The 27,902-nt window shown below is 42.8% G+C and overlaps 1 pseudogene; it reads right to left on the bottom strand.

The window, feature by feature from the left end:
• Positions 1 to 204: 204 nt before the first annotated feature.
• LOC115779958 (paired box protein Pax-7-like) lies at positions 205 to 27,556 on the bottom strand (annotated as a pseudogene).
• Positions 27,557 to 27,902: the final 346 nt, after the last annotated feature.

Here is a 27,902-nt window from a genome sequence, read left to right as displayed (position 1 = left end):
TTAAAATTATATAAATCGGAGAAAGGCTCTTGATATTTGATTGGCTTCAAAATAACAAATGATAAGTTATTAAAGGTTCTGTTTATTATTGTCTGTATTAACCACAGTACATGTAAGAACTGACTGGAATCATAGTAAATGCTTTAAAAAAAATCCACAAATTTGAAAAAGAGACAAAAGGTTGACTCGGTTTTGGATCTTTAATTGATAACAGTTACGCCAGTGTTACAGTAAACACACCAACAGGCTGAAGGTAGTAAATACCAATACAAGTTTCCCACTATTCTAATACTTCATACAGCAGAATAAATTATACCATGATAATATACACACATGCGGAACAGAAAAAGGAGTAAAGCAAAGCACAGATGTGAAAAAGCAACTAAACAGGTTAAGGGTCAAACAGACGGGAGGAGGGGGGGAGGGAAGGAGTTGTATGCCTTAAATATCCAAATGTTTATTGACGCAAATGTTAGAAATGGGTTTGATACACTAAAGACAATTCTAAAATTCTTCATTTTTAAAATATACACATGAGTGAGGCGTCTAAGTGTAGCAGTTGCAACTGCTGCGATTCAGTGCGGAGTCAGCATTACTTTGACGTTTTCTCCAGAAGTCTTATTGGTCCACAAATCCAACATATTCCCAGAGCAGAAAGTCCGTAGTCCCTGGCATTATTATCATCATTATCATTGCGCTGGTCCATTGGGAAAGTCCCACACCGAAGGCTCAGGTGTGTTAGGTCCTTGGTCCAATGATATCTGGTCTGCTCTTATAATCAGTCTGTAAAATAGGTGGTCAAAAACACGCTCGGAAGTTCTCTGACATGCGAAGACGTTTCATTCAGCCACCTTTTAAATATACAGCAGTCCTGTGGTCCAGGGGAGCCTGTCTGTAACACCAAGCTTTCATTTTCCTTCAAGCTCAGTTTTACCCTCTTCAATGCAATTTTAATTGGAACATTTTCAGTGGAATTTATATTTTACTAATTTATACAAATTTATTCTTACCTGGGTAAAAAAAAAAAAAAGAAAGAAAGAAAAGGAAAAAAAAAAAAGACTCAAAGCTTTTGGTTGAAACTAGAAAACCAATTGAGTACGATTAAAACAAAACAAAAAAAAAGCAACTGAAAACAAGTAATTTAAGGAAACTCAAATAAAACATTTACTTCCACGGATCCCTTGCTTACCTACCACTCAACATAGTTTTGTTTTAGTATAAAACATACTCTTTATAAAGAAACAATACACAGTCTGCTCCAGCTACTGTACAGTTTTTCAGATCTTAAAGGCGATGGAGGACCTGATCATGTCTTGTCATCAGTATCACACTGATGTCAATGAAAAAAATCACATAGCATCCCAAGGGAACAGCTGCGCTACACAAATGTCTCATATGCACTATTATTTAAACTTTTTTTTCTTTTTGTACATTTGGGTGAGTATGTGAAAGCAGAGGATTAGACGTGGCTTCGGTCCAAAGCAGAGAAGGGGGGCCAATCAGTGGAGTTACCTGTGCCCTTTCACAACTGACTGGATTATATGATTTTCCAGAGTGCATGTGAATGGCACAGCTTGTCTCCTTTTTAATCTCATAACAGAGAATGCTGGAATGCTTATAGTATATTGGAGATGGAGGCTGAGGAATGTTTTGAAGGAATTTAGTCGAAAAGTGGAAAGCCAACACAATGTGCATTTACAACATGTGCTAATTATGCTATAAAACCGAAATACTGGCTAGTGATGAGAAGGGTCACTGTGAATTAGCTTTGACATTATATTCGTATGATTTAATCTGCTTTACACTGTTTAAGTCACACAGGATTCCCTGGCAGAAGGGATTTGGGAGGAATGGGGAAGAGTGTGTGTATGTGTGTGTTTGTGGGGAGTGGAGGGGGGGCTGAGTTAGCCCTCCTTGGCAAGGTCCATATTTCAAAATACATTAATTTCCCCAATCCTGTTTTTGCAAACAATGCCCTCCTCCCTATGGACCACGACTAAGGATGGGATGGAGGTTACAAGGGGAAAGCTATTGGCCGCCAAAACGCTGCTTTAATTCCCTACAGAATCCATCCAGCCAGACTTCCCACAGTGTGGCCAAGTTCTTTAGGAATGTCAAGATGAATATGAAAGTGGGAAGGTCAAATCGCTCACGAACATTTGAGCTCAGGGAACAGGCAGTGGAACAGCAGCTTGGAAAACAATCATCCTCTTTTGTGTGACTGTGTGCCGACACGCAAACATGCATATGCAACAGACACTCGCTCCCAGATCATCTCAATCATTCACTGTGTTTCACACACCGACATCTAACGGAGAAAAGAGATACGAATGGAATCAAAGAACAACAGAAATCACATTAACCATAATCATATAACAGCAACAATATTCTTAACAATATCAAAAAAGAACAAGAAGAAGAATCGTTCAAATGATATTGGCTTTGTTAACTACTATGAACAGCAAGGTCAAAGTACATATTGTTGATGGCTCTAAATGTGTGCTGGACTGCAGCCATGACAAAGAGGAATCTGGGCCAAGGCAGTCGACCATCCTTGGGTCATCTGGGGTCCTGTCTGGCCCACTGAGCAAAATAAACAGTTCTGAGGCTGGGACATGAGTACAAGGAGCGGGCAAAGATGCCCAAAGAGTGGGAAGAAAGGGTGCAGAGCCGCCTGGTAGTGTGAAAAGTTTAGCTCCATACCCGAAAAGAGACTTCTCACACTGTCATAAGTGTCTCTCTGGTACAGAGAGAGGCTGTGGGTCTGTTCGCTGATGTCATGGCCGAGCTGCAGAGTGAGCAGCAGAGAGACGAGCTGGAGTTGCAGTCCAGACTTGATGGAGCATGGAGGAGGGTGGCTGAGGGCGAAATAGAGACAGGTGCAGGGTTTGTCCCAAGTGGCTTTAGTAAGCCTGTCCCGTCTCCACCTGCAGCAGCCCCAGCACTGCCGAGTGGTCTCCAAGTTTCATCCTCCTCTGGGTGGACAAGCTGACATTTTTAGCCAGGTAGTCTACAGCAGCTACACACAAACAAAAAAAGACAGAAGGAAAAACAAATGTTAGACAGGTGGTAGATTCCTGGGACATATGTCCTATTCACTCTCATTTCATTCCTTTGATTAAGGCTGAAATAAGTTGTGGCAGAAGAGAATGAGTCAAATGAAAAACAATTCACACAGAGAGAGTGAAAGATAAAAACCCCTCCCCTGTCCCTTGTCTGAGGTTGGCATGCTGCTGGCACAGAGCATGTGCATCCTGGTAAAGTCTCCATGCTGTCACTCAGACGGTTCCCTGTGTGTGTTCTATGTGCCAGTCTTCATTACACTTGGCATCTCTGATTTCATGCCCTCCACACTCCACATGGCCGATCATTTTCATCCTCAGACAGCAGCTCTCTCCTCTCTCCTCCATTCATTACCCATCTACTGTGCTCAATCACCATCTTAATTAACCTCACATCAGCTCGCATCCGCACTGCCATCAGTTTCTTGCTGCTGACAAAACACTGGTGCGCACACACAAAACGTGACAGATTGGCACGCGCTCACCCGCATTCACGCATAACACAAACACATTTTAGAGAAGAAAACCACCAGATGCACAAAGCACCAGATCACTACGAGAACCTGAATATAAATACAAACAAATGTCAGCTAGCTGATGCTGGCTGGTTTGTTCAGGAAGTGGGCTTCATTTTACCTCTCATGAATGGCTCTGACAGCATCAGTCAATTATGCTAATCTAATAAAGCAAACTCTTTCCTGCCCTGAGGGTGTGTGTATCTGTGTGTGTGTGTATGATCAAAATAGGAGAACGAGGGAAAGAGAGGTGGGCAAGAGGACACTGTGGCCCCTGAGGGTGTGCCGCTCTTTGAAGTGGCCCTCTTCTCTTTCCCATCCAAGTGGAGTGGGGTGTGACTAAGGCAGCTCTGTAAAAGGATGGTGGTTGTGTAGTGGTGGTGGTGGTGGGGTCTTTATCAAGAGCACGTGTCTGCCTCCACCAACTAGGGTGCAAAGGTCAGGAGGCTCTCCTGCCTTGGAATTGGGCATCACTTCATAGGCTTTTTAAATTTAGTCAGCTTAAGAGGGGAGATAGAGAAGAACAACCAGCTTTTTTTCACCAAAACATGAAAGCACTTGCTTATGCAACAACAACAGTATACAAATACAGGGTTTACTTACTCTGGCCATACTGGCTGTACTGGTAGCCTGCAGTGACGGGGTCCACGCTGTAGCTGGTGGCACTATATGTAGGGGGGCAGTATGACTGGGAAGAAGCCAGGCTGTCCACACTCTTGATGGTGTCAGAGCGCTGGCTGCAGCTGGCTGAAATGGGGTTGGAGCTCTCCAGGCTGCTGTGCAGGGGGGAAATGGAAAAGTCGTGCTGGGGCTGGGAGGGTACAGCACTGGGGTTACTCAGGATACTCATCACCTGCGGGGGAAGGGGGGAAAGAGGATGTTAGAAACTTGCAAAATTGAGGATCAAAGCATTGACAGAGTTGAGGGAAAGTACTTTTTTTTTTTTTTTTTTTTTGCAAGTATAGTGCCATCCCAGCACTTCACGGTAAAGATGCCAATAGAAATATACCATTTCAACTTTGAAATAGGGAAAGGGAGAAACTTCCTCATCTTTTTTTAAAGAGCAGGGGGGGAGGATACCAGGAGGGTGATGAGGTTAAAAAAAGGAGAAAGGGAACAAGAGACACAGTTTCCATTAGCTGGCACTGCCAGTAAGTGTTCTGCTGTGGGACAGACGGGTCCCAGGGTGATAATAGACCCACCATCCTTGCCAGACAGCCCCTGTCCTGGAGCCTGAGGCCTGAGCCCGAGCCTACAGCACAACAAGCACCAAGGGAGTCCCTAATCCCTCGCCCCTAGCCTACCCATCTCATGAATAGTAATGGAGTTGGAACTGGTAAATGATCCCCTCAGATCCCCGCACAAAGTAGGCTCCACAAACCATAGTGAGGGGGCCGCTGATACTGAAGGTTGAGGCTTGCCTGAATATTACAGTGTGTATATTATTCACAGTGCATAAAGGCTTCCAATTCAATATTCTAGATTAATGTAATAGCATGTGACATTCGTCAGAAGAAGGCCCCACAATATGTTAAAATGTAAGAGATTACTTCTGGTGCTCCTCTAGTCTGAAGCACAGTGGCCCAGAACGCTGTGAAAAATTTTGTTTTCTCATGCTGCGAGTTTCGTTAAGTGAAAAAGCCTAAGTGTGGTGTGTGGGTGTGTGTACTTATGTGTGTGAGTGTGAGTGTGTGTGGTAAAAGGCAATTGTCCCACACATGCTTCCCTCCTATAGCAGCGAAGCCTTCCTTTCAACATCAGGTTCATGTTGAGTTTTGCTATGCTGCACTGGCCTTTGGCCCCTTGGCTGCTAAACCAATTAGCCCATCATGGAGGTGGTTACACAGGGGTGATACACTGGCAGACATATGTTTGCATGCATGCACAAACAGACACATAGATGCACATATGTAGCAACCACAGACTCAATGCAGGGGCTGGCCAAAACAGTCCACAAATGATGCAGTATGCCAAGATTATCCCTCAGAGGGAAAATTAACCATATTCTGCAAATGAATCATATCTTTAGAAAGGTTTCCCTGGAAATATGAAGCACTCGAAGCACATCAGAAACATAAAGGCTGGTTAGTGATTTCCACATGTTAATTCTATCAGTAAGGAAACCCCCACCGTCCCCTCCACATCTGCGAACAAAGCATGTGACATGTATCCATAAGAAGGAGATTCATAGCCCCCTTCGTGCTGGACACATGTGATGTTCCCTCCCATGTGGAGATGAACAGCGCAATCTGAAGAAGATGAAGGGTTATGTTTGGATAGATTTCTTAAAGTTAAAAAAAGGGAGGGGGTAGGGGGGGCTAGTAAAATGTCCTGAGAGAGACAGCTGGAGGGCATGAGCCCATTTTAGTTATTGGTTAATTGAAGCTTGATTACATTGCTTCCTTATGAAATAGAACAGCCAACAACTGGCTCGATTATTATTCACGCTCATAAAAGGTCTTCAAAAGGAAATGACTTCTTATCGTTGACATGTTGCAGCTTTGCTATTTTAGCACAATATTTTAGATGGGTCGGCCACTTTAGAGTCTGACAAGTGTTGGCATCTGTGAGGATCTTTTGCACAGTTTTCAGTTATAATTTAAGCGTTCTTAGTGGGGAAAGGTATGTTCACTGTGTATCAGTTGCATTTTCTGTTAAAAGTACAGGGGAAAAAAAAATTAATGCAGTTTCATCATTTTTTTTCCCACTTTCCGTTCAAGTGTTAAATGATACCTTTTCACATAAACTCGCGAACGCCATTTGTGGCTGGGGACATTGGTATTTCTGTTTATGAGTGTCACAGAACAGCCTTTATAAATCCTTTAAAAATTTAAAAACCTCCTCAAACTTCCAGATAATGAATGAACTCTAAGGAAAGGAGAGAGAAAAAAAAACACACACACACAAGTTTTTCTCAGATTTTTACAACAAAAAGGCAGACATGCAAAGATATACATTAAAAAGACGGTTTTAGATTGAAGGTTTTTGCTGATGATCTGTTTGATGGACTGCCAGTGAATGCAATTCTTTTTGCATTAAAGAAGATCTGAGGAGTTTGAATTCTTGTAAAATTTTAGAGTTGAGGAAAGAGACTTTAACCGCCGTTATGTTTATCATCCATACATACAGCACACTTGTGCAGAGCAGAGTTTCTCCCTGCTTCTCTGCACCCTCTCCTCCTACTCCACCTCCCCCCACCCCACCTCCCCCTCTCTCCTTGCATACAGCGTCCTCAGCAGCCCAGAGTTCGTTTGTTGTTTAACGTTGTGTGAGTGCTGGTTTGGGAGATAATGTGAGCCAGGACCCAGTTTAAAGGACAATGCTCCAGGGCGTTCCCTGCCTCTTGCGCACAACACCCCTCCCCTCACAACCCCCCCTTCTCCTTTTCCACTCTCTCTCTACAGATAGATTACTTTATAAATAATAATAAAAAAGTAATTAATTCTCTCAACTTCTGAGCCCTCCAGCCTGTGGCAAAGTGAGTGGGGAAGTGTAAATGGATACAATGTGCATCCTTTCAGATAAATAAATAGCACACTTGAGACAAAAAGAGACCCTTTCAAACCCCCCCTAATTTCTTCAGCAGTCAAATTACATTTTTTTTTTTGTTTGCGTGAATGTTTGACGACTTGTTCTTTGTTGGTTTTCTCTCTAGAATAAAACAACTCGACAGACAGAGCTGAAGCACTGCAAGTGATACAAGAAAAAACACAATGAGAGAAAAGAAACATGGTAAAGAAAGAGAATGCAAATGTGCCACAAGAGTTTTCTCAAGCTATTATAATCATTATTATAATTATAAGATCATAAAAAGCCATATTATTTATATATTTATTTGACTTTAACTATTTAATTTTAATATCTTATGCAACAGTGAAATGCAGAGCATTTATGTCTCCTTACACTTTGCATTCACAGAAATCGGAGCTATCGCAGATGTTTTTGCTCCACCTGATCATAATAAGAATACACTCTTGCACTGGATTAAAACAACACAAATTCACAAGTGTAAAGTGAGGAAATGGAGTGCTGAGAATATGATAGCCTATAGAAAGAAGGCGAGGGGGGCAGCTGAGAGAGTGATATAGTGTGAGTGAGAGGAGAGTGGAGGCTTTGGGAAGTACAAAGACTCCTGTAGGACTGCACTGGCCTGAGGGCTAGCCTGCCTGGAGAGCTGATAGGAGCCCCTTCTGTTCCATTCCCAGCGCCAGCGCCAACACACCCCGCTCCACAAATACTCTTAATCTGCGCAATACTGGATTAGTTCCTCTGTCACCGATACCTCCCCGTTCTGCCCAAATCAAAATGCCCCCAAGATGTACCTTTAAGTTAGGCAGAGGTCACTGGGGCAGACAGGGAAAAATGAGCACTCCAAATGTCTGTAAGTTATCTGAGTGGTGCAGAATAGCATTGTGCACCTTAGCAGATCTGCCTGGCTGATACTCTCTCCAGCAGAGAACGATTAAAGATCCACAGTGATGACACTGAATTTCAGATCAATATTTGAAGGCCAGTCCTCAGGGTGTGATTACAGGAAAAGAATAGTTTTTAATTCTGTAACCCAGAAGTCGTTCAGAGTCTGGAAAGTGTCTGACTTTGGAAACAGACAAAATATGAAATAAAATCTGAACTATATATATATATATATATATATATATATATATATATAAATACGTATATTTAACAATGGATATAACTATACATGCAAAGAACAGACAAACTGAAAACTGGTTAAATGAAAACTTGATTTTATTCCTTTAAAATCCTAATCAAACACTTAATAACCTGAAATCAAACAAACATAAAGGAATAGAAATAATAAAATATAATAAAAATATCGGGTCCCCCTCCCCACAGCCGCCCCCAGAGTCAGTCGACTCCTGCTTGCACAGCGTCCCACCCTTCCCCCCAATCCCTCACATGAGAAGGCCGGCCCAGCGGGCAGTAAGGCCCCTCATCTGAGCAGACAAAATGACTATTTAAAAATAACAGTGATTGCATAAATTGAATTAAAGCGTTTTGGTCACGGTGGAGGTGGCGCAAGGGGTGGTGTGGGGCCGCAGCAGAAAGCCAGGATGGTGGCAGGCAGCAGATGACGGGCTCAGGCCTGCATGCCACTGCCTTAATTGGTCGCGGCACATTAATAAAAACTGAAAAGTGTCTTCCACTAGTGCCATAGGATGAAGAGACAGAAGCAGAGTGAGAGGTAGAATGAGAGGAAGGGCTGGGGTGGTGGTGGTGGTGGGGAGGTTTGGTGCTGGAGGGAGAGAAATGGGCCTTTGAAGAATGTAATGCAAATGGGGGGTTGGGGTGGGGTGCTAATTGTGTTCAATTAAGTGGCTGATTGGCACTGACAGAATGTGGGCATTGACATGTCAGGCACAGATGAGGACGATTAGCGGGCACTGGAACAAGCTGTCACTCCTCACAACATGTTAGCCATTCTGTGCCTGTGTCTCCCCTCTCTGCGCTCCATGAAGTTGTCCATGTGTACAAAGGAGGCTTAAATAAGGGGAAATGGAATAAAATTCATATTTATTTTAAGGCTAGCCACGCTCCCTCTGTGTTTGTGCAAATTTCCATTAAGCTAAATGCTCATGGCGGCCTACGCGTTCCAGAAAGCACAGCTGCTCAAGTTGGAGGAGGGACCCTCCCCACCTTCCCCTCCTAAACATCTCACAGTATAAGCTATAAACTTGGCCCCACTCTAACCAGAGGTTAATATGCCGTCTATTGGGCTGCAATTGGAGAACGTGTGGGGAGCAATCCTCTATTCTCTGCTAGTGATATGCTTGAGTAACTATGGGATGGATTCAGCCACTGGGAACAAGAGAGGCCCCTTCTAAGCGGGGCACACACATACACACAGACTTCAGCCCGCCGCACCTTGCACCAACGCCTCTCCTAAATTAAACGGCAGATTTTCTGATTCCAGGAGAGTGGTTTCAGCAAGGCAGGGCCTGTGTGTGTGTGTGTGTATGCGTATGTGTGTGTGTGTGTGTGTGTATGTGTGTGTGTGTGTGTGTGTGTGTGTGTGTGTGTGTGTGTGTGTGTGTGTGAGAGAGAGAGAGAGCGTGAGAGAGAGAGCGAGAGAGAGAGAGAAGCTCCAGGAGGAAAGCAAGGCGGATTGAGGGAGTGAAGGAGAAAAATGAAGAGGGAGGACGAAGAGGAGGGGGAGGAGGAGGAGGAGGAATGGGGGTTGTTTGCTGAAAACAGCAGGGGCCAGGTCTAGTGAAAAATGTCAGGTCAAATTGTTCTTGACAGTGTTAATATCTGCACCTCATAGCCATAATTACATGTAAATAAATAGTGAAATAGCTCTCAGCTGGAGACAGAGAGAGGAGAGCTGCTGCATGAGACAACCAGCTGAGGACCCAACTATCTCCCGTATTCTCATCTTATTGTCTGGAGGTAGAGAGGAGGGAGCGATACACATGCAATGAAGCTTATTTTTAGTACGTTTTACTTTACTTTGCAACTTTCTCTGAAAGCTGTGACTGCTGAATAAACTTTCCAAGGGGGTCACGAGAATGAATCCACAATGACGGAGAAGGTTAGCAGAGTAAGAGCCAATAAACCAATGAGCGACATGGAGAAAGAAACAGAAAGAAGGAGGGACAGAATGGGTGAGAGGGAAAAAAGCCAGCTAGTATTAATCACAACCATGCACCTGTCAGAGTGGCATCTGGAACTAAAAGGAACCACATGCAGCTAGACAACATCCCGAACCTCTGGCTAGCAGGGCAGGTTCACAGCAAACTAGCCGTCCTTCTTCTTGAGCCATCCCATGACCCCCTGAACCCTGACCCTTCACCCTGAAGAGACAGGTCACCCAGCATATGCCTCAACAGACACTTCACCTGTGAAGCAGCCCTTTACTGCAGACTGTTTTTCTTTATTAATAATAATATTATTATTATTATTATTATTATTATTATTATTATTATTATTATTATTATTATTATTATTATTATTATTATTATTATTATTATTATTATTAAGGTACAAGTAACCTTCAAATTGTTGTGTATGAGGCAGGAAATCCCCACAGATGAGCATGTGACACTGTGTATGCCTGTGTATAATAGGTATTTTAGATAGGATCGATATTTGTGCCTATACTTTCATAAAGGCAGTACCACTCTCCACCTTATAGGCATTTCATCTGCGTGGGACACACAGCATGTGAATCAGTCTCAGTCATTTTCCTCCTTAAATCCCCATCTTCTAGGATTTACTGAAATTCATATTGGCTGCCTCTGCAAGATAAATGTAAATCACATTCCCTTATATTTACTATTTATCAGGATGCAGCAGCTCACTTTCAGCAGGAAATATCTCTCACCCGCACACAAACACCCTTGCATTTAAATAGCATTTTTATTGTCCGCCATAGCCTTTCATCTGGGCGTAGGGAGAAGAGCTGCCTCTCCAGGGGAGAGAGTTGGAGCAAGAGCTGAAGGTGGGGAGAGAGGAAGAGCGAGAGGGAGAGGGAGAGAGAGAGAGAGGGAGAGAGCAAAGCACTATTGGCAAGCCATCGTTGGATGACAAAAAGCCAAGTGGAGGGAAGGAAGGTTGGTAGGTGAAAAATAGATTATGAATACACCGAGCTCCAACCAAAGATATTTTGGAATGTAAGAGAAAATGGCAGCACATGGCTGCTCAAGAGACTTGAAAGATGGAGTGAGCAACAAATGGCTCAGGTAAACAGAGGCTAGAAGGCTGAAGCACTGCCTCTGCTACCAGAAAAAGAAGCCTGCATGCAAAGCTGCAGCTCGGCTCATGAGGTGCTGCAAAAGTGACTCCTTATGCAGCATTTTTTTTTTCCTTTTTTTTTTTTTTTTTTTTTTTACAAAGCATCAACTTTAAGCTGAGAAAGAAAATTATTAGTCACGTCACACTTGTCTGTAAGCAGCAAAAACAAAGCAAGATGTTTTATCACGCAGAAGGCCAGCGCACGCGGAGGTACATTTCTGGTGTCACAGACAGAAAATCTTTCCTCAGAGTTCAAAAGTGTTGCAAAACAACAGCAAACACTAATAATCTGTGCAGAAACAGTATAGCCAGTGGATATGATTTACAGTCCCTGGATTTTCTTGGCAACTGCCAACAGCAGGTCTCTTTTTTTCTGAAAGCCTCTTACATCTTTTTTTATACTTGCCAAATTGAAACAGTATTTGTTTTAATGGGAGTTCTAATTAACCAGTATGTATTCCCCCACTTGCTCTGCGAGTGGCTGAGCTATGAATGCAGGCTATGTGCTCATCCCCTTTGATTTGTTGTCAGTGGAGCCTGCCAGCTGACACAGTGCCCGGTGAGAGGCTTAATGCCCAAGTTTTAATAATGTGGGGGACTACATGAATCTCCCCCTCTCATTGGTATTCAGGTGCAGAATGTCTTGTTAGAAGTCAGGGAGGGAGGCGGAATGAAGCCAGAGCTCCAGATTGTTCCGTACATTTTCCCCTCTCCATTTTTTTTTTTTTTTTTGGCAACGGCAGAGCTTGCTTCTTAAAAATAATTCATCCCATTTTTAAAAGAAGCGTCTGCGCTAGCTAATGGAAGAGCAGCAGCACAGTTTGGAGTCTCCCCTGGCTTATCTCTCTCAGACAGTTGTGGGGAGTCGCTGGTGAGCATGGTGTCAGCGTGCGTGGTACGGTGCAGCGCCGCGCGGGCAGGCAGGCCTGGGGACACAGATCAAAGGGAGGCAGGGGTGAGAGCCGCTCTGCCTCTGATCCCGTGTACGTGTGTGTGTGTGTGTGTGTATATGTGTGTGTGTGTATGTGTGTGTGTGTGTGTGTGGAGGCCCGGCCCACTCACACAGCCCAAAGGCCCTCCTCAGATACACACAGACACACATCCTTGTCATTCCAAAACACACAACACTTTCATAAAACTGCAAAACAGAAAAAAAGTTCCTCACAAAACTTTGTGAACTTCCTTCATCAAAACAGCAATAAAATCTCTATCCACCATACCTATCCAGTTCACACACTTCCCACTTATCACGTCTCCTTATCATAAGAACACCCTACAACAGGCTCTGCATGCATTTCTTACTTTGATTCTACAAGAGAAATTCTTTCTGTTCTCTTTTTTTTTTCCCCCTGGTGTCTATATTTCTAGAAATTTCTACGAGGAGTGAAACCCAAGTTCTGCCACTGAGCTCCTTTTGCATTACTTCAGCGCTCCAGTAAGTGCTGTTGTTTTATTTCTCCCAGCAGGTGTCCCTGTCATGCAGTAATGAGGAATTCAGCCCAAACGGTTTCACATAAATGCAATGGCCATGAACGCTGCTTCAAAGAATCATTTGAAAAGTATCTTACAGCGTCATATTACTGGGATTTGTTGAAAATGCGCTGCATTCTTGAGAGATGATTGCCTGTTAAAGTACACCTCTTCAGCTGAAAGAAAGCCAATTTGCTTATTTGTTTTCAGGGGTGCGAAATTAATATACAAAGTGTCGTGGTGATGAAAGGTCAAAAGGTCTATTTCAAATGGAGTATTAAAAATGAAAAAAAGACCAGAGAGAAAAAGCAGGCGTTAAGCTTAAATCTTCAGGTGAGGATGGCTGGAATGCCTAACCTCCATGCCCTTGCCTTTCCTGCTTTCCAACACCTGCTGTGCCGCTAAATGAAACAAGACCAACAACAAAACACACTTCTGGTTTCATACCTTTTGCCCAGCCATGCACAGCTTCACTCTCATGACCCCTAATATACTGCCCGCCTCAACCAGCCAAACATGTTGTATATCCCACAATGACAGCAACCAGTCTGAGTGTGGATGGCTTTTCCACTGCCTGTAATGGGAAAATGTGTGCTGTCGGGATAGGTTATGGGATTGGGATGGACGCGAGCTCCTGTCGGGACTGCTGAACGCTGCAGGATTCCATTACAGACTTGGCACCTCGCCACCGCAGCCCATTTACTGCGAATCAGAGAATTTTTGTCAATCTTTACAGCAACCGCGAGGCCATCAATGCCAGACACTTGAAGAAATAGCTTGCACATTCCAATGCACAAGCATATCTCTAGCAAACAGATGCCGTGTGTAACTTACAATATCAAATTCTCATTTCCATCTCGATAGAGAGTCTCTTTGTGTTGCTTTTTTTCATTACAGGAAAGGGAAAAACAGGAAAAAAATAACATGGAAACTAAACAGCGAGGTGTAGAATGCGTGTTGACAATTTCAAATCTTAAACGGACCTGCCATTTGATTGAAATTCGGGTTAATGCAGAAGAAGACAAAGCCCACTCTGACTCGCACATGTTAAACTGGTTGTTTGTTCAGTGAATTTTCTGTGTTGTGAGGTTTCTGTTACGTGCTGCGTGCTTGTGAAGTGAGAGGGGGACAGATAGGAGCTGCCCAGCACAGCAGGATGCTGCACCAGAGAGTGAACTCTGATTCTGCTGTCAGTGGGAACATTCATCTCCACGCTGAGAGACTGATAGGAATGCCACACATCATTCTGCATGCGTTCACTTCAGCACTGTGCAAACCACCATGCAGTCAAAACATCCACACATATACATATGTAAACTCCCTGTGAGAGCTGAAGATGCAAAATCCACAGTTTAACTTAAAAATAATTAAAACAATCAAAAAAAAAAAAAAAAAAGAAGACAATAAACAAATAAAGTATATTTTAGGTGGTTCTATACAAAGACTTTTGTCGAACCCAGTCGATAGAGTAATTGAATACTGAAAATCCAAGCTGTACAGTTGCCCAAAGGCTTCTGTCCTAATCCTCACTATGACAGGAAATGTTTAATATCCCAACACATTCTTGAATGTCTACGAAGAGAGGGAGAGAAAGCAGCAGTGTACCCCACGCCAGTATTAGAGAGCCATTAATGAAAAAAAAAAAAAAAAAAGACACCATGTTCCTGGTGTTTTTCTGCAGGTTTGCAGTGAGAGCATTAGCAGTTAAAGCCCCTGTGCCACGATTAACAATCAAACACGCTGTGAGCCTCCATGTTATCCTCCGTCGCTCCAGCAGGAGAGAAAATCTCTTTTTTGTCACAAAATCCTTAATTCTTTCTTCTCTGAAGAAAGAGGGTAATACCAAGAATGTTTCCAATCTGCTTTGAGAAATATTTGAAGAAAAAAAAAGAAAAAACTCCCAATAAAACACGTGTGAACGACGGGGTAATTGTGGACAAATGCAGCATTGAAATTCATTTTCAACTCTTTACACACCATTTCAATCTTATTTTCTGCCTGTTAACCACATCTTGTTGGTGAGGGTGGGCAAGACTGGCCAGTATTGATGGGTAATTGTGTATAATTCACTCCGTACACACGATTTGCATCAATACAAATCATTTTTCATTCTTTGCTACTTAAAGCTCAACCCTTACCATAGAGTCCTATTTAAACGCTCATTAATGGAGGAGTCCAAAGAGGTTAAACATCTGAAATCCAGCAATTTACTGAGAAGAAGGCAAGCAAATCAGCACATGTAGTCGCATGCTTTAAGATGGCAAAGAGGAGAGTGGGTAGGAGTGGTATAGCCGATCCTCTTTTAATTCAAAGAGAAACCCAGGGAGTCCCAATAATATTAAAAAAGGAGATAAAGCGACCAGCAAGGTGAACTTACAAGAAAACCTCTGTCACTCTTTGCGCAGAGCTGCTTGTAAATCATGCAGTGAAGACATGAACAAAATCACACATAGCACTGGAGTCTTCCAGTTGCAGACAATTATGTGAAGAAGATTATGGGTATACATTTATAAGCTTTAGCTAATTATTTCGTCTGCATGTGTTCTCTCTGTGCTGTGCAGGATTTAGATGTCCCAGGAAAGTCAAAACCGCTGTTTGGAGCAGCTTGAGTACTTGCGGTGCTATCAAGATGAATTTTAATTTGTTGATGTTAATCCAATTGTTTTACAAATGTAGCAATTTAGAGTAGCTAAAATAAATCCAGGGCTTTGGAAGACGAACATAAAAGCCCACACTGGCAGTTATTTTGCTGAACATGCTGTTTCTGAATTTTAATTTCAGTCAAATACAATTACACATTCTGAAGTGCGAGAGGAGGGGGAGGGACTTTGGTAGACTAAAGAGTGTTAACGCTACCTATGAGGAAATATGCAGATAAAAGCTCGTGGGACTGACCTGCGGGGAGAGTCCGTTTCCGACAGGGTTCATGTGGTTGCTGGATGCTGAGGGGCTCATGAACGTGTCAGAGTAGCTGGAGAAGCTGTGGCGATTGGACGACAGACCGTAAGCAGAGCTGCTGTCAGCGCTCAGACCTCCCTGGTGCATGGAGGATGGAGGCAGGGGTTGGGGCCTGTGCAATGTACTGCTGCCCTCTGACACAAAAAAAACAATACACGAGAACAGGTGAGAACAAATCTGGGCAAATTTTCTTAAAAACCTGGGCAGAAGCCAACCAGGAATCCTCATAGTGGCCTCACAGGCCTCACTGTGCCCTTCCTGTGTATTCTTTGGCACATAGAAACCCCGCTTTAAACAGGAAAAGTGTAAAGGACAGAAATGACCTTTACTCATAATATAAGACTTATTTTTGCCCCGCTGTGACAAAGATGCGATTGTAAAGATAACTGCTCGCTGCATGGCTCTTATATGCTGCACATGATTCAAACATAATTTATGACACTATTACCACAAAAAATATGGATGGCATACCACAAATAAGCAGGACTAATGCAATCTTTAGCAAAATTTGATTAAACTCAGAGAACAGAAAATCGAGTATTTTTTGGCTGGATGCAGTGTCTCACCCTGCGATAGTGTGGTGCTGGGGTAGCTGGACTCTGGTAGCTGGTATGTGGGTAAAGTTGGCATCCCTGTGGGTGGGAATCCTCCAGGAAGAAGGTGGTTGAAGGCGGCTAGCTGATTTGCCCCGGCCTGTTTACGCCACCGAGCCCGTCTGTTGCTGAACCACACCTGTGAGAATAAATTAGATCTTGAATCCAAATGATTTAAAAGCGTTTGATCTTTATTCATTTTTTAGCTCTCTTTTTCAGTTTTGTTTGCTTTTAACTGCGGTAGACTCTCAGTAGAGTCCGCTGGCTCCTGCCACCTGCAATTAATCTGCTGGTTGGTGTGAGTGGTGCTACTGGTGCTGTGGGAGCTCAGTAGTGTGGTCGCTGTTGTTCTTAAGTGGTTGAGGCTGTGATCTATGTAAACAGGCTGCCCTAAGCCCTCTTCAGAAGCAAGAAGTCATTTAAAGGTCAGAGGTAGGTCACTAGCCTCTGCATCACACACCTCAAGTATGTTTGTAAAGCTACTAGCTGCTTTGAGGGAGGCCGTCCCTTTTCTGGAAGCACAATTAACCGGTTTATTACTATTGTCCTGTTTCAGTGTGGCTGTTGTTAAAGTTGTAAAGTAAGTTTAAAGGGGGGGAAAAAACGTGTTTTAACTTCAGAGTTGAGACGCAGATCTCTAAGGCTACAAACAGCAAAAATGCTTGCAAAATGAACAGCACTGAAGCGCAGACACACAATATCAATTCCCTGAATAAAAGGGGGAAAAAAAATCGGACTCTTTTGAACGGCAAAGATTTACACACTTTAAAAAGGCTTCTGCTTCAACAAAACATGAATATAATCAAGCCCTTTTGAAAAGAGCCTGCAACCTGTTCCATTTAACCAAGACAAGGCCCGGGTTTCACTGTGTGCTAAGGGTTGAAGGACATTGATCTATGCCTCGCACAGGCAATTCATCAGAGTTTAATACACTGTCAGTGCAGTTCATCTACTGTTGTGTTTCAAACGGCCAGGGCTATTGTGAGAGCACATGAAAGAGGGGGACAAAAGCCCCTCCATACGCCACAGAGAACAGTGGACACAAAGAGGGGGCGTCCCTTTTAAACAGGTTTTAAAGAGGGACACTTTCAAGGGGACTTACACAGCGACATACTCACTGCTTTTTGGGGGCTGCCTCTTTTTGTACACACAAACATACATATAAACTCGTAGAGGCTACAAGGGATCTCAGCCCATTGGAGATCTTAATTTGAATGTGCTTCTTTTCACACACATTCACTGCCTCTGGTGTTTTTTTTTTTTTTTTTTTGCCCATAGCCCAGTTTAGTAGCGAGTGCTTATGAGAAAGAAAATAAGATGCAACAGGCGATGACTGTGTCGACTCTTGAGAAAAGGGCAAACCTCATTTATGCAAGTGGAAAACCAACAGGAAATCTTTATCTCAAGCCCGATTGCTCCTGAAGACTGAGTCTGAATCCCTCAATCAGCTATTCCAAAACAAATGCGGTGTGTGGCGTTCGCGAAATTTCTTCTATTGGGATGTAGCGGAGCGTGGTCCAAAGTCTGAACTAAGCTCCAACTGGGCCAGACAAACAGCTGCCCGGCTCAGGGGAGGGGCACACCCCTTCCTTCCACACACTCCCAATCACCCCACCCCGCAGTGCCACTTCACCTCCGCCCTCATCGACTCACCCCACTCGTCTTTTATGTTCACTTTAACTTCCTTCTCCCTGTGTCATCTGAGCTTAGGAAGGAGCTGTTCCATCATGGTAGACACAAAAACACTGTAAACGCTGAAGTCACTTTTTGCTTTCACCATTTTCCTTTTTTACTGATACGCTGATTCTACAACATCCTATTTCAAACTTTGTTGACTTTGCTTATATATTTCTGTATTGTACTTCGAGTTACTGTTGTTTTGTTTTTGTTTTTTGCTCAGTATTAAATCAGTCTTGTTCTAAATATGTACCACGATTTAGTTGCTGTTGAAAACAAACAACATACAAAATTTGCGGTAAATGTTTAGTGCAGCTGTTAAGTTAATAATTCAGTATAGACATTTCTTCACTTTTCATACAATGTTTCCTTATTATGTTGACTGAAAATGGGCTTCTATTATGTTTCCCTATGGAAAAGCTATTTCTCTGGCGCAGGGGTCCGATCGCAATCATTTCTCATCTCCTTCCAGCTGCTGGAAAATCTCACACAGAGAAAACTCTGGAATATCACCATGATTTATTGGAATCTGCATTACTCTGAGAATTTGAACAGTCAACGTTATGTAAGCTGCAGCTCCGTCAACATGCACAAACAGTGGATGCAATGTTTAACATATGGGACAGAAGATGAGCATGTATCACAGAATGAGTGGCTTTCTTCAGCAATCACTGGGCTCTGAGCACAGATCGGGATAAACATGTATTCAAGAGCCTGTACACTATCACACACATGCATACATTACTTGCACAGTCTTATACGTGCACACATCCACTCTCACACTGACTAACACACAGCCTGAAGCTGAGGATTTGAGGCTGCGCTCTGGAACCTGATCACAAAGTCACCTTGGACCACAGATTCTCCTCTGCTCTCCCCAATCCGGTTTAATTCTCTGCAGTAGAGAGAGCTGCAGCGCTCCTCCATGACTCCCTATCTACCTACAAGTGTGCAGCTGAATTCCTGTGGCTCACTTCTGCTTTGTTTTCACGGACTAAACAGTTTCCCTGCATCTAGTGCACTTGGCCAGGCCTGCACTGCATCTCTGGATCTTTATGGTGGAAGTTTTGGGAGGGTAGGAAAGAAGAGGAGTAACCCAGCTTCTAAAACTCAAGCCTGGGAAACAAAGAAAGAGGCATAGTTGGGAGTGAGCATTGTTGTAGAGTACAACCAGTGGAGGGGCTGTAGATGCAAACCTCAAATGATAAAAAAAAACTTGGGACCATGGCACTGAGCGACACAATTTAAGTCCTCATGTTTGCATTTAGCTGCATCTCTTCTTTGCATTTAATCTTCCATTCACCCTCAGCCAGCAGAATCGATTGCTAGCGATCAAGTGGCATTTTGCGTTTTCTTATCACCGATCAGTGATAATACACACTCACACTAACGTTGTAAAGGCGTGACACTGCACTGCAGTAAAAACCTTGTTGTTTCTCTTAAATAGGATCACTCATATTTCAGAATTCTCTGTTTATACAATCCTCCATGAATTATTTTGTCAAAGACAAGTACCGAATGTGTGACGCCTTTCAGGAGCCAATTTGCACCATTCGGTAGATGAATACCAAGAGCCGAGATAATGACAAAACAAAATGTGCTGCTGACTTCATATCCACAGAAAACACAGAGGGGTGATGCAACCAGCTTCAACATACAAATCCTCTTCTGTCTCATACCACGCAATACCCCCCCTCACCTCTTCCCTCACACCCCCCCCAACACCCCCCTCCTTCTCCTCTCCCCCCCTTCCCCGATTCCCTCCCTGCCTGCCTTCCAGACTGGCACTATGCTAATTAAAGTAGCTAGGAGTGTGAATTTGTGAGGAGAGTGGGATTAGCTTGATAAGTATCAGGAGTACAGAAGCACTGTACCAAAGTCATTTAAATTCTAATAATAAGAAACTGTTAGAACATTCACACTGATGCATTGCAACAATTTCTCTCTTACAATCTACACAAATCCTATTTATTCCTTTATGAAAAACAAACCCGTACTGGTGGGAATGCAGTTGCCTGTTGGATTTTGTTGCAGCAACACAGATCCATTGTGTTTTTCTGCTGAAACTCAAGTGATAGGCCTAACAATCAGGGAGCTGTGTATCACCGCTTGACTTTAGAATATACTTTCACTAGCTATTTGGAATACTTGAATCAGCATTAGCCCCTCTGCTCTGTAATGTGCAGATACAGAGGCCAGCACACAGACTCCATTGAGGCCTTTTCCTTGTTGCTCATTGCCTGCACCAACAGGTCAGCGCAAGCCACAGATAAAGAGAGAAACTTTTTACCAAATTGATTTGCATGCTTCGTAAAAAGCAATGCTTATATCTTATTAGATTCCACTAACTATAATAGCTACATACAGAATGTTTATTGGTAATGAAAGAGGAACTGTGTGCCAGATTCAGGAAAGCTAGTATGCTGAGATGATGAGCCTCAGCCGACACTCTGGAGTCAGTCTCTTTGGAAACTTCAGTCAAAATGGGGGAGAATGCAATTTGCTTCATTTGCCAGAGCTGATTTACAAAGGCCTGCACAGCATTGCCTGCACATCCTCTTCTCAGTGCTTTCCCCAACCTAGTCCACCTCTTACAGGCAACAAATACAAGCGCTGTAATGGCTTTGCTGCCTGCTCCTGTTAAAACTGAGGGGTTATCAGATGGAAAGTGGCAGAGCACTCTGCATCAGTGGAGGATAGAGTGAAGGTAGACTTGGCAGTATCCCCTCCTACTGTGACAGCCTGGAACTAATTGCTGAGAGATATGGATCATATCCCACAATTTGTCAGTTGGGGTGATAAAACCATTGCAGGGCTTGTGGTGGTAAAGGAGTGCTGGTAGCTCTGCTGAAAGGGGCAGTGGGGTTGATAGAGATAGATGGCGAAAGGGTCTTAAAATGGCAGGCGAGGGCAGACACAAGGGAGCTAACTCTGTTTATGAGTTTAGGTTGTGAGTCAGTGCTAAGCCAAACACTCATCACTTCAATGAGCATCAAGCGGTTTAATTTACAACACAGCTCTGAGTGCCAGTGCAGCAATGTTTGCAGAGGTGCTTGCTGCACAAGCGTGTTTACCTCTGCACCAAACCTAAAAACTGCCTTTCACATTATCGCTGCGTTTAATGACAAATGGATAACAGTGAGCCATAACAGCTGACACACATACAAGTTAAAATATGAGTCTACGAGTCTTCTCCAACACCCCCTTCCTACGGACTATTTCTCAGCCCCAAACACTGGTTAGTCTCTGAAAGACATCTGGAAGATACGTCATTGCAGCTGTGCAGGAGAAGCTTTTCTCTCAGGCCAAAGGGTCTCCTCTCTTCTGCCCTGTGATGGGCCATTTGGGCATCTATGTGGAAGCCCAGCTGGTGGAAATTTTCTGAACAGAGTGATACAAATAACACTCACATTCACATGCCAGTAAATTTACATTTAAAGAACATCCTTTCATGTTTAGTTTACATTCTTTCTCACTATTAAATGTTAAAATGTTTATGTGGTATCTCTAATAATCATTAAGAACAACCTTAAAAAAACACCTCTGAGATATATTTGGGGAAATGCAAGGACAAAACTATCAGAAAACTCTTAGAACCACATCTTCCTTGAAACAAGCTCATCAAACTGTTGGGCAACTTTGGGCATTTATATATTTTGGCTAGCAGAGTCCCTTTCTTTGTAACCTTCTCAGAAAATTAAGTTTAAGTTGACCTTTTGAGACTTTCAAAGCCCTAAAGAATTAGATTATGAGCAAAACAGCATTAACAAATTATAGCCATGACTCAAATTCCCCAGGTTTTTCACATGACATCATTTAAGTCTATTATCTAACAACAGAGAGACAGCAGTCACTCCATTTTCTTTTTTCTCCTGCTCTCATGTTTACATGAGATAGATGTTAATTCACGCATGAATTTTTCTTTTAAAGCTGAGGTGTTACTGTTCTCCCTCATGACTTTGAAGTGCACTACACCGATGTATTTATATGTTACCTCTGCTGCTACAGGGTTTGTTCAGTTATGTGGCTATATTTGTACCATCAAAATGCAAAATTGAATGTTCTTTCCAAATCGATAAAATAACTGATAAAGCCCACCTCTGGGCCCCCCCCCCCCCCCAATATATTACCTTGTAACAGCAGTGAGATACATTTCTCCTTCCCTGAGTGAGGCATTAAACACTCAGACATATTGGACATCCTTGTTGGGGGGTTTCAAGATGGACAAAGACATGTGTGGAATCAGTTACCCAATTGCATGTTTGGAGTGTGATGCACAGTTAGCATGCAGTGAGGAGTTTGAGGGGTTAGGGTAGTGTGAATGACTGTGGTAAGAGGAGAGGGGTGCCCCAGACTTTTTTTTTTTTTTTTTTACTAGCAGTTGATTGATTAATGTTGTTGTCGGGGCATAGGGTCCCAAGAGAGGATGAAGATCCCTGTGTGATATGTGGAGGGTTTTACAAGCAGCGGCGAGCTTGAAAGTGATGGGATGAGATCCTGGCCAAAGGCCGAAATGAGAAATCCATCAGGAATGCATTCCCTTTCTCTCCTCTCCTCTTTTTTTTCTCTCACCCTCCATCTTTGGTAGAACAGCTGCTGCTATAACTCTACTGTACATATCTTTCTTCAAGCTTGCATACAACTGTAGGGCACTCAGGCTGTCAGGCAGGTTCCCGGATCTGAGGTGCGAAGGAGGGGAGTATCTCTGTCAAAGTACTTCAACATGAAAGATAATGGTAGATGGCAAACTCCCTTACATGCACAATGAAGTATGACAAAAAGGGTGACATGACCCTGATGGATGAGTACATCATTGCTGTGCATAAAAGAAGGCAAATGTTAGGTTTAGTTATGATATTAGCATCTGTGCAGCACAGAGCCCTGGAAGTTGTCTACATTAGACTGCTCTACAGTGATTCTCAGCACTGAGCACTGAAGGTGATTGTTGGGGTTTTGCACATAGCATGGCTACATTTCAATTACACATACACAAGGGAGTAATGTGCCTAATATACAAATAAACTACTGAACATTTCCCCAATAATTTGTGTGTATATCAACCTTTAAGATTTGGGTTTAAGTGGATGTTTGCAGCATCAAAAATCACTGGAACTACTTTGTACTAAACATAGTAAAAAAAAGGTTTGCCACACATTCTCAGAGCTAACCGGAAAGCAATGTTGCTGTGTGCTGATTTATCAGCCACAGGTGTCTCAAAACAGTTCAAACTTCACAGCCGGGTACCAGTAGAGATGTGTTTTCATGCAGTCAAACTACATCACAATGTGCACGCTTATCAATTTGAGTTCTGGTGCTGTTTGACTAACCTGTACTCTGGCCTCTGTGAGTTTCGTCCTCTGGGCCAGCTCCTCTCTGGTGTAGATGTCAGGGTAATGTGTCCTTTCAAAAGCCTTCTCCAGCTCTTCCAGCTGCTCGGCGGTGAAGGTGGTGCGGCTGCGCCTCTGCTTCCTTTTAAGAGGCAAGTCGGGTTCCGAGTCTACATCTGAAGCATCATCTGTCCGGTTACCTGAGGGGAAAGGAAAGGACAAAGGACCAAATATATCATCACTAAATGAAAACAAGCTAAGAAGTCTTTTGTGTGAATAAACTGAGTGGTGAGGGGAAAATAGCTACAAAATATGGGTTGAAACTTATCATAAACTCAGCATTAAATGGATTCTAAAAGAGCCTCTTTTGTTGTCTCAAGAGGGACTGGCAACACAGTGGATTCAAATGACAGCTACTTTTCTCTCAGTATACAACTGGGAGAATATTATCTTAATCTGTGGATATTTATTTAATATAGAAGAACCCCTGATATACAATGCTGCCTCTGAGAGGGGGCCCCAGAGGCTGTGAATGCAGAGAGCTGAGGGGGAGTAGGGTGTTGGTGGGTAGAGGGGTTAATCTGCACAGGCCACCTTGCTGCTCCTCACCCTGCTTTTCTCTGTCATTGGCCCAGGGCACACTGCTCATACACAGCGCAGCCAAAATGTATAAAATAGAACACAATATCACACCAAAACCATTCAGTCCCATGTGTTTCCATCTGCTGTCATTAAATGAATTAGAACACATTTTACATTACTTTTTAGGCATTCAACTAAGCTGAATTTTTGCTCGAGGAATATAGATACAGCACAAAGCTGTACAATCCAGGCCGACAGGGAAATTTTTGACAGCAAATATGCATTACCATTGCACATTACCATTATAACTGAATTTAGAAAATTGCATCATTTTCACCTCCTCTGCATGTCTATTCAAACTACATGGCCCTTTTCATTTCATGTCATAAAATTCATATTTTCATAATTTCCTCATTGAGACATTGACAAGGCTGCGTGATGTGCCAGTGTTGCTCCAGGCCTAGTTGGATTGCATCATGCACAGTCCAGAAAGTGTGGGAGAGGGAAAATAAAGAGAGATATTGAAGCAGAGGGAGCATGAAGAGATTTCCGCCTCTGACAGAGGCCCTTTGCCATTCAGCTCGAACGAAAAACTATGCTGCTCACCTGAGTGTCTAGCCTGCAACTCATTTGCTGCTTTACAGCTCCAATCTCCGCTTGTAGCTCACTCTACTCAAATCTTTCCACATAAGTGGACAAAAGAATACTCAGACCTGGCCTCCAAATAACAACTGTGAGAACAAAAGAGCAACAGAGCTGGCGGAGTCTCAAGTCCAGCTCCAGAGTTTAATTAAACAAGGAATTATGGGATTATATGGAGACTATCATTACAGGCCACTCTATGAGTCTTCTACGAACATTTTTTGTCCCCCTGAGCTCATGCTCAATGATTCTCTGCGGATTACATGTGTCCGCAGGACATGAGGCCGCATTCATTAAATCAATTCTTCAGTCTTATCCTTTTTAATAAAGATTGATTCTTGAAGCACAAGCTCGCAGAACACCCTTGAACATACAAAGTTGAATATGTACATACACCACATATCCCTTTGTTGGTTTTCATGAGGATGCGTACATCCATTTGCCCAATAACTTGCCATGACGACACTTGAGACCGGCCCAGCAGTCTGTGGATCACTTTCCAAAGTCACCTCTGTGTCCTACAGGGAGACGTTGGGGGCAGAGTCGACACATACTCAGGGGGTTCTGAAAAAGACACCAAAGTCTTCTCCTCCTCAATCAGTTTTCTTGTCTCCCCCTTTGTGCGAGGTGTTTTTTCACCAACTTTATTTTGCCAGTAAACCTATGTGGCGATCTGTGTCACATTTAGCACACTAGCAGGCAAATGACTTACAAACCTCAGCAGACAATAGCTTGTACTTCTGCTTGTCATTAAGCCCCACAGAGCCAACACATCTGCTCTTGTACATGAACCAGAAGCACAAGGTCAGCGGCCCTGCCTGTAATGAGTAAGGGAAAATGGAACACGGCACACGCTGTATGGGGCCAACTGGGAATGGGGTTGGATGTAAAACTCATCTATATGCTGACTATATTTGGTGATTGCGAGACAGAGCCTGACACAGATCACTGGTTAGCATGCGGCAGAGTTACAATAAAGGACAAGTCTATCCAAAGAGCGGGGGAATTAAAACGTGGTCTGAATATATGCCAGTAAACAGAAGCATACACACAAGTATATACAGAGAAAACAGCCACGTCTCAGGCTGTTTTTGGTACAAAACACTTTAAAATCAAAATTTCATGTCTCCTTTTTCTCCTCACTTATTTGCCAAGGTGAACAGACAAAGACAAAATATGACTGAACAAAATCCCTGCAGGGCTGTCAAGGTCAATTCCTTAATGGTCTGTTCGGCACAAAAAGGTACATTCTGATTAGACCTTTGTATAATACGACTGCTGTAATTTCCATTCAAATGTTCATGGGATATTGATAAACCACTCATGCCTTGTCTCATTGCTTATTGTGCAATTAGAATCTAATTATGTGCCATCCAGTGGGCACGATTAGTGTCGTGTACTCTCCTTCAGGGGCCCTCTGAGGTTCTACCTCAATATTGATTTAAAATTGCGCCCCATTATAAATAGGAATTAATCAAGTTCGCACTGTGCTTTGTCAAGGTAAATACCTGATAAAGATTCAAATTAGCACTGGGTAAACGAGACGGTTTCTACACAGAAGAATTTAAAGACTGACTTGAAGATAATACTACACTGACCTACAATATCACACATTATAATCCCAAAGTTTGACTGGTAACATCACTCTAAGAAGGCAAAAATGAACGATAATCTCAAAGATAAACAAACACATGTGCACATTTACTGCATACAGTTTATATACAGCTCCTTCTATTGTGCAGTTTAACATTGTTTTACTAACAGGGACGAGTGAGCAGATTTTAATCAAGATGTTATTTTGGAAATCAATCAAAAAACAAATATTTGTATTTTTTGTTTCTTGAGATTTATTTATGCCTATTTCATTATTGGAAAATAGGATGCCTGCTTAGAAAGAAAATGCAGTAAGACCGATAGGTGGCCATTCAACATCTTTGTTATATTCAGTATTTAGTAATGTTTCAAGTGCTATTTATGAACCTCATGAAATGTTAGTGTGGGTTTATTGTGTTGTAGACTTCTGCTATTATTATATTAACTATCGTTCTTCAATATGTTTCACCGGCAACATTTAGTCAATTAATGAAATATGGAGTGGGGGGAGTGTTATACTAAATATGAACCTCACAGATGTGGAAAACCACTCTACATCCTTTCACCTCGCTGTGACTTTGCTTCAGTAATGCTTTAATTCTGAGCAGACCTTTTAGATAACACATTCCTCTTGCTCTTGAAGGACTTGAGCTGCTAGTTAATAGTTTTAAGGTTACCGCGAGGTTTAAAGCCTGCTCTCTCTCCCTTGATGCTCCTCTGCTGACCTTGCAGACAGAACACAGGCAGATGGGATCCTCATCACCCCGTTTCCTTAAAACTCGTCCTCGTGTCGACCCCCTCCCCACCTACTCCTCCAGGGCTCCTCACATTCTCCCTCCAAACCCTTGGACTCCTCCGGTCCTCCACCTTTACCCCCGAGACACTGAAGTAATGCTGATTAAACCGACAGCTGTCCAATCAATCCACACAATTAACCACATGATCTGTGAGGTTACAGGTTTACGATACGTCACTCTTCCAATAAACTTCACACCTGCCGGGCATATGAAAATCCTGGCCAAATTTGTGCATCTGATACTTTTAGTTAGTATTCAATAGCATGAGGAAAAAGACAGTGAAACAGTAAAAAATAAAACTAATTTAAATATTTTGACTTAGAAGTGAAATAATAATGGGGAACAATACTTCTGAAATGTGTTGGAGAAGGTAATATAATGCAAAAACAAAAGATCATTTAACAGAACATTAAAACTTTACTTTAAGAATCCTAAAAAAAAAAAAAAAAGAACTCGTGCTTTCGCAGCAGTGCAGGTACTTTATCCGCTATCTCACCTGTCAGCAGTATTAACATCAAGTAAAGTGGCACTCATCCTAGTCAGGCTGTCTCTGATATCATAACCCATGGCCTCAATATCAGCCATACCTTCGCAAACTATCCAAGACAGAGGGACAAAAACAGACAGGGCTTTGGCAGTGCAGCATTAGCTCATAATGGCTCATTTTGAAAAGCATATTAGTTCCAGCATAATTACAATCAGGCCTCACGCTCTCTGTTTTGCAGGCATTCACAGGACCAGCCTGTGAGCACCGAGTCACACCAGTTGACTGTGAATGACAGCAGATTTAGTTAAAAATGGTGTTTTTTCCTCCCTCTTTTTTTCCCACAGGACAAAAATAACACCACATCTTTTCTCCCTATTTATGTTGACTTGTTTATTTTGTGCCTACCTTTTGTCGTACTTGATACTGCAATTATACTTTTTGTCA

The sequence above is a fragment of the Archocentrus centrarchus genome, chromosome 5, assembly GCF_007364275.1.
Source record: "Archocentrus centrarchus isolate MPI-CPG fArcCen1 chromosome 5, fArcCen1, whole genome shotgun sequence".
In the NCBI taxonomy this organism is placed as follows: domain Eukaryota; kingdom Metazoa; phylum Chordata; class Actinopteri; order Cichliformes; family Cichlidae; genus Archocentrus; species Archocentrus centrarchus.
The sequence above is the reverse complement of the archived record's forward strand: the minus strand, read 5'-3'. Positions and strand labels throughout refer to the sequence as shown.